The sequence below is a fragment of the Molossus molossus genome, unplaced genomic scaffold, assembly GCF_014108415.1.
Source record: "Molossus molossus isolate mMolMol1 unplaced genomic scaffold, mMolMol1.p scaffold_m16_p_1, whole genome shotgun sequence".
NCBI lineage: Eukaryota > Metazoa > Chordata > Mammalia > Chiroptera > Molossidae > Molossus > Molossus molossus.
The window spans coordinates 133940504-133954182 of record NW_023425344.1 but is presented as its reverse complement, the minus strand read 5'-3'; the positions used below and the strand labels follow the sequence as shown (position 1 = coordinate 133954182).

Genomic DNA, 13679 nt, shown 5'->3' with positions numbered 1-13679 from the left:
ATTAGTGATGTTGTGCATTTCTTCATATGTCTCTTGGCCATTTGCATGTCCTGTTTAGAGAAGTGTCTCTTTAGGTCCTCTGTCTATTTGTTCTTTTTTATCCTCACCTGAGGACATTTTTCCATTTTTTATTCAGATAGAGTGGGAGGGAGAGAGAGGAAGAGAAAGAGAGAGAAACATCGATGTGAAAGGGACACATCGAGTGGCTGCCACCTGCACGACCAACCAGGGCCGGGGATAAACCACAACTGAAGTGTATACATGCCCTTAGTGGGAACTGAACCTGGGTCTCTCTGGACCGCAGGCCGATGCTCTAACTGCTGAGCCAAGCCAGGGCCTTTGGGTTCTTTGTCTTCCTTTTGTTGAGTTGTGTGAGTACTCTATATATTTTGGAAATTAACACTTTATCTGATATATCATTGGCAATGATGCTCTCCCATATAGTGGGTTCCCTTTCTGATTTGATGGTTGTTTCTTTTGCGGTGCAGGAACTTTTTAGTTTAATGTAGTCCTATGTGTTCATTTTTTGCCTTTGTTTTTGTTGCCTTAGGTGATGTATCAGTGAAAATTCTGCAGCTTATGATGTCTGAAATTTTGTTGCCTGCATTTTCTTCTAGGATTTTTATGGAATCACGAGTCACATTTAAGTCTTTTATTCATTTTGAGTTTATTCTTGTGAATGGTATAAGTTGGTGGTCTAGTTTCATATTTTGCATGTAGCTGTCCAATTTTCCCAACACCATTTATTAAAGAGGCTGTATTTACTTTACTGTATTCTCCTGCCACCTTTGTCAAATATAAATTGAGCATATTTTCTTGGGTCAATTTCTGGGTTCTCTACTCTGTTCCATTGATCTATGTCCCTGTTCTTATGCCAGTACCAGACTGTTTTGATTACGGTGGCTTTGTAGTATAACCTGATGTTTGATAATGTGATCTCTCCTACATTGTTCTTGTTTTTCAAGATTGCTGTGGGTATTTGGGGCCTTTTTTGGTTCCATATAAACTTTTTGATTATTTGTTCTAGTTCTGTGAAGTATATTGTTAAAGTTATTATTGATATGTACTTATTTATTGCCATTTTTGTTTATTGTGGTTCTATTTTTCTTTCTATCTCTTCTACTAATTACAGCAGTCCTTTTAACATTTTTTGCAGTGCTAGTTTTGTGGTAATATATTCCCTTAACCTTTTTTTTTTTTTTTTTTGGTCTCGGAAGCTCTTTATTTCACCTTCTGTTCTAAATGATAGCCTTCTTGGATAAAGTAGTCTTGGATTCAGATCCTTGTTTTTCATTATCTTGATTATTTCATGACATTCCCTTCTGGCCTGTAGTGTTTGTGTTGAGAAGTCAGCTTATAGCCGAATGGGGGTTCCTTTGTAGGTAACCTGTTGCTTATCTCTTGCTGCCTTTAAGATTTTCTCCTTGTCTTTAATTTTTGACATTTTAATTATTATGTGTCTTGGTGTGGAGCTATTTGGGTTCTTCTTACTTGGGGCTCTCTCTGCTTCTTGAACTTGAATGCCTTCTTCCTTCACCCAGTTAGGAAACTTTTCTGTCACTATTTCTTCAAATATATTCTCTAACCCTTGCTCATTTCCTTCTTCTTCTGAAATTTCTATGATGCAGATGTTGTTACATTTTATATTGTCCCACAGTTCTCTTAGGTCGTCTTCCTGTTTTTTAATTGTTTTTTCTTTTCGGTTCTCTTATTGGGCATTTTTTTCTACCCTGTTTTCTAATTCACTGATCTGATCCTCGGCCTCTACTCTGCTGGTTATTCCTTCCAATGTGTTTTTTATTTCTGCTATATGTTATTCTTCATTTTCATTTGGTTGGTTTTAAATGCTTCTATATTTTGACTCATGCTGTTGAGCTTCCTCATGATGATTAGTCTAAACTCTCCCTCTGATATTCTGCTCAATTCCTTTTCATTTATTTCATCTTCTGTCAAATTATCTTGTTCTTTCATTTGGAATTTGTTTCTTTGTTTCACCATTTTGGCGGTCTCAGTGGGTTTTGGAGCCTGCCAAATTTTTTCTGTGGGTGTTGGTGTTACACTGGTTGTCGCTTCCTCTGCTGGGTTTGATGACTGTGGGAGGACCCATGTAAAACACCACTGTGAAGTCTTACTTTCCTGGGTAGAGTTGCAAGCCCAGGAACGGTCAGTTAACTCTCTAGCTTTTTGCCTGGAGGCTATTAGTCTCAGTTACTTGATGAGCCTTGTGTTGTACTCCTCAACTGAATAAAAATCTCCTTGAGGTGTTTAGTGTAAGAGGCTGTCCAGTGGGTGGGGCAGATGCTTGCTGGCTGTGGATGAGTCTCAATTTTCATTTCTCTGGGCTGGCCAGTTGGTGTTAAATTCCTGAGGGAGGGGCTGTTGCTTCTCCCTGGGGCTCTGATAAGGGGCTTTGAGTAATATGGCTACTGTGCTATGAGGGAGTGATTCAGCATAAAACTCCCAGAGTCCTCCCTCCAGCTCTCCAAACTCCCTAATTGTTTCCCAGCCTGCCCTCTCACACCTTCACAGTTTCTACCAGGCTCAATTTGGTGTCATCATTCTGTCCCTGGTTATGTGGGTTCTCTCCAGCTGCTTTTCTGTTGGCTTTTTCTGATGATTTGCCTTTATTTTAGTTGTAATTCCAGTTCGGTCCTAGGAGATGGACTGTGTAGCTCCCATTCACTCTGCCGCCATTTTTCCAAATCCCCTGGTGTCACAGTTTTATGTTTTGTTTGTTTGTTTGTTTTTTATCCTCACCCGAGGACATTTTTCCATTTGTTGTTCAGACAGACTGGGAGGGAGAGAGAGAGAGAAAAAAAAACATTGATGTGAAAGGGACACATCGAGTGGCTGCCACCTGCACAACCAACCAGGGCCAGGGACAAACTGCAACCGAGGTACGTGACCTTAGCGGGAACCGAACCCAGGTCTCTTTGGACCACAGGCTGATGCTCTAACTGCTGAGCCAAACCGGCCAGGGCAGGTGTCACAGTTTTTAAAGAAATCCTCTATCTCCTTCTTCAGCAGCTCTGGTCTCTCCTCTACCACTGGAACTGATGTAAATGCATCAGCTCTTGGAGCTGCATTAACTGCACTCCAAATCCTGCTGTGTCACATACCAAACAGTTCCAAGCAAACTGATGTATCTTAGCCCAGCATGTACACAGTCTAGACCTCCAGTGCTATTGGGAGGCAGAGACTTAGTTTACCTGGAGAAGGAGGACAGACAGACAGCAAGGAAGAAACAAGATCTTGGTTTCTCCTTCACCAAGGTACCAGGCAGTGTCCATGGTCAAGTCCTGTGAAGTGCAGTGATTCAGGATCCCCTTCAAATTTGGACTTTCTTCCCTACTTTGCATAGTCTGAGAGCTGTCTTAGCTATCCTTGGCTCCTCTTATCAGGCCTTCCTATCCCTGTGTCCTTAGGGGCCCAATGACAAACAATGACCTCTACCCCCAAACCTGGCCTCCACGTGGCTTTTAATTCTCTGAGAGACCCAAACAGTCTTTCTATTACTTAGTTATCCACTGTAGCAGGGCTTCATTTTTCCTGCGAACACACACCTGTGTCTTTTCTTGCAAAAACAGTTCAATTGCCAGTCAAGGGCATGTACCTGAGTTGTAGGTTCTATCCCTGGCCCTGGGAGGGGTTGTACAGGAGGTAACTGATGTATCTCTCTCACATTGATGTTTCTCTCTTTCTCCCTATGGAGCTTCCACTCTATCTTAAAAAAAAAATCAATGAAAAAATAGTCTCTGGTGAGGATCAACAAAAAATAAATATATAAATAAAACAGACGTTATTTTATAATGAAAGGGCAAGAACTTTTGGAACTTTTTGAAAGTTTCTCAAAAAAAACATAAACAAAAAAACTCCTCTTCTTCCCTAAAAGTACTTGCAATTTTGATCTTCTGTTGACTGATGGAAATACATTATTCTCCTGGCTAGACTGGCTGGGAAAAAACCTGCAACCCATGGAAAAAGTTGTTCACCTAGAAACTATTTTGAACCTTGGTAGTATCAAACTGTAAATGTTATAAGCAAATTGTGGCTTATTGAATAGCAATGTGGGATAATGACAGTGAACATTTTCTAGAGCTGGTACCCTTTTGTACTGATGGATTCAGTTAGACAAGGGTGGGGAATGTCCAGCCTGAGGAGGCCCGTGAAATCAATACCAGCTAACATCACAGGCCTCACCAAATTAGCCTGACCAAATATAGCAGGCTAATTTTTAAGTTGATAATTTTATACAGCCTGCAAATGATGTTATAAATATCCAAATAACCTTTGACAGAAAAAAAGTTTCTCACCACTGAGTTAGAGGGTCACTGGCTTTATTTGCAAATTAGTGAGTTCAAGCAAAAAGAACACTGAATTGGAAACTGAGATTTGGGTTCCACCGCCAGTTTTCCACTCCCTCTGTGATCTTGAACAAGTCCTCCCATCCCTAACTCTTAGGTTTTCATCTTATAACATGGTAAATTTTTTTTGAGCCCTAACCTATACCTAGCATTAGATTTACATAAGCACTTTGATTTTTGTGGTCATTTGGCGGACAGTAATTAAATACATTTTTCTGTGCTTTTGAGCTGTTCAAGTCACACAGCTGCCTGGTGGCAGAGCCCTGCTTTAATTGCTGGTGTCTCTGACTCCAGCTTTGCTTTTTCCATTATAGAATAGTATCTGATTGCTAATGGTCATGCCCAGTAAACTGTGTGTGTGTGTGTCATCAGTATTACAAGAGAATAAGCTTCACTCTTGCCTCACATAGAAAGTACCGATATCTCACTTTATGTGATGAAGTGTCCAAGCAATGGTTTATGTAGCAGACTCCCTGCAGACTGTGTAGAATGCAAGACATATTTCTCCTGTGTCTATGGGAAGCCTGTCACCTTTGACTGCACAGTCAAACCTGCTGTCTGTGTTGTAAGCACTGCAGCTTATTCATTGTAAATAAACTCATTGTAAACCTGGAGCTATCAGGAGAGTTTAGTCTTGACGATGGGGGAAATTCTGAAAGAAAGTGCTCTGCACTTTATAAGTAATATTTTAGAATGAAAGTCTACTTTATCCAAATTCTGAAGCTCCCATTTCTAAGTGAGGTTTGGTTACAAGGGTTCAGATGGCAAATTTTTGACATATGGATAAATTGAAGCAATTGCAAGGTTTCTTACAGAAAGTCAGAAATAGAAAAAAACTCAAGCATACCAACTTGCCCTGTTACAGTCATCATGCCAACATCCCATCTCTGGTATTTTGACAGATAGAAAGGAGCGTAGAAAGGCTTCCATAGTTTGTGTTTCTTACAGAGTGCCCCAGGGATACCTGCTTCAGACCTACTTGACCTGGGCTTCTGTCAGAATCACAGACCCCTGCAGGGAGCCCCAGACCTGCTGAATTGTGAACAGGTCAGGGAGACTTAGGTATCCCCAAGTGGGCCCAGTAATTACTGCACACTGCATTTAGGAATACTCTCCTAGTCCCTGGACAAGATAAAAAGTAGAAATGACTAATGTTTTATACTTGGTCCTGCCATGACTAGTTGTGTGATTTATTCATCTCTTTTGTTAAATGAGAAAGTGGGCCCAGGATGCCTTTTCCTAGTGTTTCCATGGAACCCTCTTTCTGGGAAATGGTTGAGGAAGAAAAAACAGTTTCCATACCACGTCCTCTTTTCCAGATTTCCTTTGAGCAGCAATTGTAGCATTTCCTTCACCTGTTAGAACTAGGTCCACCCCCCACCTCAATTCTTTGGAACTTGGTCTGCAAAGGCCTACATTGGAAGGTTCCTTCTGCCCCCAGGCTCTTCCTGTAACTCTCTTGAAGTCTGTTATCAGGAGAGGGAATGAGGGAGGCTTCACTCCAACAGGGAAATAGGATTTTATGTGCTGTCTCTGTCCGAATGTAGTTTTTGTTAACTTAAGTATTTGCTATTTTTATATATTGATATTGCCCTTTATAGCACACTGGAAAATCCAGATAATTGGTAGATATTCTTCAAGACTGCCCTTAAATTATTAGCTGGTCTTTCTTGCTGTGTTAAATAGAAATTTCTCCCCACTTACCTAATGGCTAAACCTATTTGAAGGCTTTTAAAATTATGTGTATTATGGGTCTGGCACATTGTTGGTACTTAGTGAAAATGGGAAACCTTTACTGTCTAAAGGGAACTTTTCCAGAATTTGCTTCCTCTGTTTTTTGCCTCAGCGTCTTTGACATTTATTTCCCAAAACTGGCTACTTAGTGAGACATAGTTCTTGATTTCTTCCTTCTTTAGGTGTTCCAAAAACTAGCTGTTTTATTTAGTGGAAAATAGCAGAGAACAAGAAAAATGACAAAGCAAGGGAAGTTTTCTGAACCCCTTGGTCATGGTCCCTGGTAGAGTCCTCACCCTCTGGGTGCATGTGCCCCAGATTGGGTTGTTTGTCTCCTCCAGGCACCTCCATTTCACCTGCTCCCTGTACCAGCCAGTAATAGGGAGTCCTGTCAAGTAGCAGGTGTCCATCCTAAGATGTGGAATTTGAATTCTTCCCCAAGAGAGTGTGGTGGTTTGTTTCTTCCTCAAAAGAACAGTGAAATCCATGAATTGCCTGTCAGGAGCCCTAGGTCCTAGGACCACTGTTGCCAAATGATCCAGAGGAAGCCTCATTTTCTTTAACTTTTGTATTTTTCCCAATTTTTATTAATTTATTTTTGTTACAGGTGTTTTTCCTTTTTTCCCCATAGACACCCTCCTCCCCATCTCACCCCCAACCCCTCAAGCATTGTTGTCTATGTCTGTGTCTTATACATGCATACAAGTTCTTTGCATCTCATCCACCACCCCATACCCCTCCTCTGAGGTTTGTCAGTCTGAACCATACTTCTTTCTATGTCTTTGGGTCTATTTTGTTCATCGGCACATCTTGTTCATTATATTTCACAAGTAAGATCATGTGGTATTCATCTTTCTCTGCTTGGCTTGTTTCGCTTAGTGTAATACTCTCCAGGTCTCTCCAAGTTGTCTCAAAAGATAAGACATCTTTCTTTCTTACAGCTGCATAGTACTCCATTGTATATATGTACGATGGCTTTTTTATCCACTCATCTATTGATGGGCACTTGGGCTGTTTCCAGATCTTAGCTATTGTAAATAGTGCTGCTATAAACATAGGGAAACATATATTCTTCCTGATTGGTGTTTAAGGCTTCTTAGGGTATATTCCTAGAAGTGGGATCACTGGGTAAAATGTCAATTCAATTCTTAATTTTTTGAGGAAACACCATAGTGTTTTCCTTAGTGGTTGTACCAGTCTGCATTCACACGAGCAGTGTACTAGAGTCCCCTTTTCTTCACACCCTTGCCAGCACTTGTTGTTTGATGATTTGTTGATAGTGGCCATTCTGACAGGTGTGAGGCATACCTCATTGTTGTTTTAATTTGCATCTTTCTATGATTAGTGATATTGAGCATCTCTTCATATGTCTCTTGGCCATTTGTATGTCCTTCTTGGAGAGGTGTCTATTTAGTTCCTCTGCCCATTTTTTAATTGGGTTCTTTGTCTTCCTTTTGTTGAGTTGTATGAGCACTCTATATATTTTGGAAATTAACCCCTTATCTGACGTATCATGGCAATTATGCTCTCCCATATAGTGGGTCCCCTTTCCATTTTGTTGGTGTTTCTTTTGCTGTGCAGAAGCTTTTTAGTTTGATGTAGTCCCAGGTGTTCATTTTTTCCTGTTTCTCTTGCCTTAGATGATGTGTCAATGAAAATTCTGCTGCGTATGATTTCTGAAATTTTGTTGCCTACATTTTCTTCTAGAATTTTTATGGATTCACAGGTCACATTTAAGTCTTTTATCCATTATAAATTTATTCTTGTGTATAGTATAAGTTGATGGTCTAGTTTCATTTTTTTTTTTTTTTGCATGTCCAATTTTGCTGTCCAATTTTCTCAACACCATTTATTGAAGAGGCTCTCTTTACTCCATTGTATGCTCTTGCCATCTTTGTCAAATATTAATTGAGCATAATGTCTTGGGTCAATTTCTGTGTTCTCTGTTCTGTTCTATTGATCTATATGCCTGTTCTTGTGCCAGTACCAGGTTGTTTTTATTACAGTGGTTTTGTAGTATAACCTGATATCTGGTATTATGATCCCACCTACTTTGTCCTTCTTTTTCAAGATTGCTGGGGCTATTCAGGGTCTTTTTTGGTTCCATATGAACTTTTGAAGTATTTGTTTTAGTTCTGTGAAATATGTCATTGGTATTTTGGTGGAGATTGCGCTGAATTTATAGATCCCTTTGAGCAGTATGGACATTTTAATGATCTTACTTCTTCCAGTCCATAAACAAGGTATGTACTTCCACTTTTTAATATCTTCCTCTATTTCTTTTTTCAATGTCCTGTAGTTTTATGCAAATAGGTCATTTACTTCTTTGGCTAAGTTTATTCCTAAGAATCTTTATTTTATTGCCACAATGATAAGTGGGATTGTTTTGTTTTTTTAGTTTTTCTTTTTGTGAATTCATTATTGTGTATAAGAATGCTGTTGATTTCTTGATGTTAATTTTGTATCCTGCTACCTTGCCAAAGTTGTTTATTAAATCTAGTAAATTTTTGATGGAGTCTTTAGGTTTTTCTTTGTACAATATTATGTCATTTGCGAATAATGACAGTTTTACTTCCTCCTTTCTAATTTGGAATCCCTTTATTTTTACTTCATGTCTCATAGCTGTGGCTAAGAGTTCCAGTACTATGTTAAATAAGAGTGGCAAAAGTGGGCATCCCTGTCTTGTTTCTGTTCTTAAGGGAAATGTTTTTAGTTTTTGCCCATTGAGTATGATGTTGGCTGTAGTTTCTTCATATATGGTCTTTATTATGTCGAGATATGATCCCTCTACCACATTGCTGAATGTTTTTATTAGAAATGGGTGCTGGATTTTATCAAGTGCTTTTTCAGCGTCTAAGATATGATCATATGATTTTTTATCTTTCATTGTGTTTATGTGGTGTATCACATTTATTGATTTGTGAATATTGTACCACCCTTGCATCCCTGGGATAAATTCCACTAGGTCATAGTGAATAATTTTTTTAATGTATTGCTGGATCCAATTTGCTAATATTTTTGTTAAGGATTTTGGCATCCCTGATGTTTATCAGGGATATTGGCCTGTAGTTTTCTTTCTTTGTAGTGTCTTTATCTGGTTTGGGAATTACACTTATGCTGGCCTCATAAAACAAGTTTGGAAGTCTTCCTTCTTCTTGATTTTTTTTGGAATAGTTTGAGGAGAATGGGTGTTAGTTCTTCTTGAAACATTCAGTAAAACTCCCGCATGAAGCCATCTGGGCTGGGAGAGACTTGATTACATCTTTAATTTTCTTAGTTGTTATTGGTCTATTCAAGTTTTCTATCTCTTCCCAGTTCAGTTTTGGGAGACTATTTATTTCTAGAAATTTGTCCATTTTGCTTAGATTGTCCAATTTGTTGCCGTATACTTGATCATAGTATTCGTCAATGATCTTTTGTATTTTTGTGTTGTCAGTTGTTACTTCTCTATCATTTTTGATTTTGTTTATTTGGGTCCTCTCTCTTTGTTTCTTGGTGAGTCTAGCTAAGTGTCCATCAATCTTGTTTATCTTTTCAAAGAACCAGCTGTTTGTTTCATTGATCTTTTGAAAAAAAAATTTTTTTTGGTCTCTGTGTCATTTATTTCTGCTTTGATCTTTACTACTTCTTTCCTTCTACTTGCTTTGGGTTTTTTTTTATTTGTTGCTTTGATTTCTAGTTCTTTAAGTTGTGAGGTTAGATAGTCAATTAGAAATTTTTCTTATTTCTCGAGGTAGGCCTATAGTGCTATAAACTTCCATCTCAGGACTGCTTTCACTATATCCCATAGATTTTGTGTTGTTGTGTGTTCATTTTCATTGGTTTCCAGGAAGTTTTCAATTTCTTCCTTGATCTCCTTGGTAATTCATTCATTGGTTAATAACATACTATTTAGCCTCCATGTGTTCAAATGTATTTCATGTTTTTGTTGTAATTGATTTCTAGTTTTGTGCCATTGTGATCCTGAGAAGATGTTTCATATGATTCCAATTATTTTGAACTTATAGAGACTTAGTTTGTGTCCTAACATGTGATCTGTCTTTGAGAATGTCTCATGTGCACTTGAGACAAATGTGAATTCTGAAATTTGGGGGTGTAATTCTCTGTAGGTTTCTATTAAATTTATTTAATCTAGTGCATCATTTAAAGTCTCTGTTTCCTTGTTAATTTTTTTTTTGTGTGAACTTTTATTTATTTTTTTGTTACAGATATTTTACCTTTTTACCCCATTGGCACCCCCCACCCCACCCCACCTCCGCCACGTCCCCGGCTTAGTTGTCCATGTCCATTGGTCATGCATACATGCATATAGGTTCTGTGGTTTATCTCTTCCCACCCCCCACCCCCCCCATCCCCTCTTCTGAGGGATGTCAGTCTGTGCCCTACTTCCATGTGTCTGGGTCTACTTTATTCCTCAGACTGTTATGTTCATTATATTCCATATATAAGTGAGATCATGTGGTATTTGTCTTTTTCTGCTTGGCTTCTTTCACTTAGGATAATACTTTCCAGGTCCCTCCATGTCGTCTCAAAGGATAAGACGTCTTTCTTTCTTACCACTGCATAGTACTCCATTGTGTATATGTACCACAGCTTTTTGATCCATTCATCTCCTGGTGGACACTTGGGCTGTTTCCAGATCTTAGCTATTGTAAATAGTGTTCCTATGAACATGGGGGTACATATATTCTTCCTGATTGGTGTTTCAGGCTTCTCAGGGTATATTCCCAGCAGTGGGATCACTGGGTCAAATGGAAGTTCAATTTTTAATTTTTTGAGGTAACACCATCTTGTTTTCCATAGCGGCTGCACCAGTCTGCATTCCCACCAGCAGTGTATTTGAGTCCCCTTTTCTCCACACCCTCGCCAACACTTGTTGTTTGATGATTTGTTGATGACAGCCATTCTGACAGGTGTGAGGTGATACCTCATTGTTGTTCTAATTTGCATCTCTCTGATGATTAGTGATGTTGAGCATTTCTTCATATGTCTTTTGGCCATTTGTATGTCCTGTTTGGAGAGGTGTCTATTCAGCTCCTCTGCCCATTTTTTAATTGGGTTCTTTGTCTTCCTTTTGTGGAGTTGTAGGAGCACTCTCTATATATTGGAAATTAACCCTTTATCTGATACATCATTGGCAATGATGTTCTCCCATACAGTGGGTTGCCTTTCCATTTTGATGATTGTTTCTTTTGCTGTGCAGAAGCTTTTTAGTTTGATGTAGTCCCATGTGTTCATTTTCTCCTTTATTTCTGTTGCCTTAGGTGATGTATCAGTGAAAATTCTGCTCCGTATGATGTCCGAAATTTTGTTGCTTACATTTTCTTATAGAATTTTTATGGATTCACGGGTCACATTTAAGTCTTTTATCCATTTTGAGTTTATTTTTGTGTATGGTGTAAGTTGATGGTCTAGTTTCATTTTTTTGCATGTAGCTGTCCGATTTTCCCAACACCATTTATTAAAGAGGCTGTCTTTACTCCACTGTATGCTCTTGCCACCTTTGTCAAATATTAATTGAGCGTATTGCCTTGGGCCCATTTCTGGGTTTTCAGTTCTGTTCCACTGGTCTATATGCCTGTTCTTGTGCCAGAACCAGGCTGTTTTGGTTACAGTCGCTTTGTAGTATAACCTGTAATCTGGTATTGTGATCCGACCTGCTTTGTTCTTCTTTTTCAAGATTGCTGTGGCTATTCAGGGTCTTTTTTGGTTCCATATGAACTTTTGAAGTATTTGTTCTAGTTCTATGAAATATGTCGTTGGTATTTTTATGGGAATTGCATTGAATCTATAGATTGCTTTGGGTAGTATGGACATTTTAATTATGCTAATTCTTCCAATCCATGAACAGGGTATGTGCTTCCACTTTTTTATATCTTCCTCTATTTCTTTTTTCAATGACTTGTAGTTTTCTGCAAATAGGTCCTTTACCTCTTTGGTTAAGTTTATTCCTAGGTATCGTAATTTTTTTGGCACGATGGTAAATGGGATTGTTTTTTCAGTTTCTCTTTCTGTGAGTTCATCATTGGTGTACAAGAATGCCGTCGATTTCTTGATGTTAATTTTGTATCCTGCTACTTTGCCAAATTCATTTATTAAGTCTAGTAGATTTTTGATGGAGTCTTTAGGGTTTTCTATGTACAATATCATGTCATCTGCAAATAATGACACTTTCACTTCCTCCTTTCCAATTTGGATCCCTTTTATTTTTTCTCCATGTCTGATTGCTGTGGCTAAGACTTCCAGTACAATGTTAAATAAGAGTGGCAAAAGTGGACATCCCTGTCTTGTTCCTGTTCTTAATGGAAATGTTTTTAGTTTCTGTCCATTGAGTATAATGTTGGCTGTAGGTCTTTCATATATGGCCTTTATTATGTCGAGATATGATCCCTCTATTCCTACATTGCTGAGCGTTTTTATCAGAAATGGATGCTGGATTTTGTCGAATGCTTTTTCAGCATCTATTGATATGATCATGTGGTTTTTATTCTTCATTTTGTTTATGTGGTGTATCACGTTTATTGATTTGCGAATATTGTACGAGCCTTGCATCCCTGGAATGAATCCCACTTGGTCATGGTGAATAATTTTTTTGATGTATTTCTGGATCCGATTTGCTAATATTTTGTTCAGGATTTTGGCGTCTATGTTCATCAGGGATATTGGCCTGTAGTTTTCTTTCTTTGTAGTGTCTTTTTCTGGTTTTGGAATTAGAATTATGCTGGCTTCATAGAACGTGTTTGGAAATCTTCCTTTTTCTTGAATGTTTTGAAAGAGTTTGCGGAGAATGGGTGTTAGTTCTTTTTGGAATGTTCGGTAATACTCCCCCGTGAAGCCATCTGGGCCTGGGCTTTGGTTTGCTGGGAGAGTCTTGATTACCTCTTCAATTTCTTCTGTTGTTATTGGTCTGTTCAAGTTTTCTATCTCTTCCGGGAATAGTCTTGGGAGACTGTGTGTTTCTAGAAATTTGTCCATTTCGTTTAGATTGTCGAATTTGTTGCTGTAAGGTAGCCAGGTGCCGCCGGTGGGAGGTGGGAAGAAACCAGAGAGCCAAACAGCCGAATAAGCAGAAATCAGGCTTTATTGGGTACACTCTGGGCGGGTTCACAGACTCGGGGGGTCGAGTCTGAGAAGCCGCGCCCGATGCTGGGGTTTGTGATTTTTATATCTGCGCCTGTGGCAGAGGGAACTTGTTGTTAGGTTAGGTCCTGAGGGGCTACGCATGGGGGCCCCTGGAATGTGAGTCTATTGTCCCGGAGCAAACAGTTCCTGGACTAGGACAGGAGAATGGGACAGGAGTTGATCTATGAGTTTGGGGCAAACAGTTCCTGAAACAGGGAGGGAGTTTAGGTTGGGTAAGCGAGGTAACGGCTGAGCAGTTTGCCTGGTGCCAGTTCCCAGGCTCTCGGACATTCCCGACTCTGTGATATAGGAACAGGGGCCAGGTCGTCTTTCTGACTACTTCCTGCTGGACGGGGGCGGCGTCAGGGGAGGGGTGCCGAGTCGGTGTGGTCCGAGTTCGGGGGACTGGTCAAAGGCTGGTAATGTTGTAGCATCATTTGGTGGACCTCTATTGTCCGT

The 13679-nt window shown here is 39.4% G+C and overlaps 1 pseudogene; it reads left to right on the top strand.

Moving 5' to 3' along the window:
• LOC118639870 overlaps positions 1 to 13679 on the top strand; it is an 88919-nt pseudogene that overhangs the window by 54494 nt on the left and 20746 nt on the right.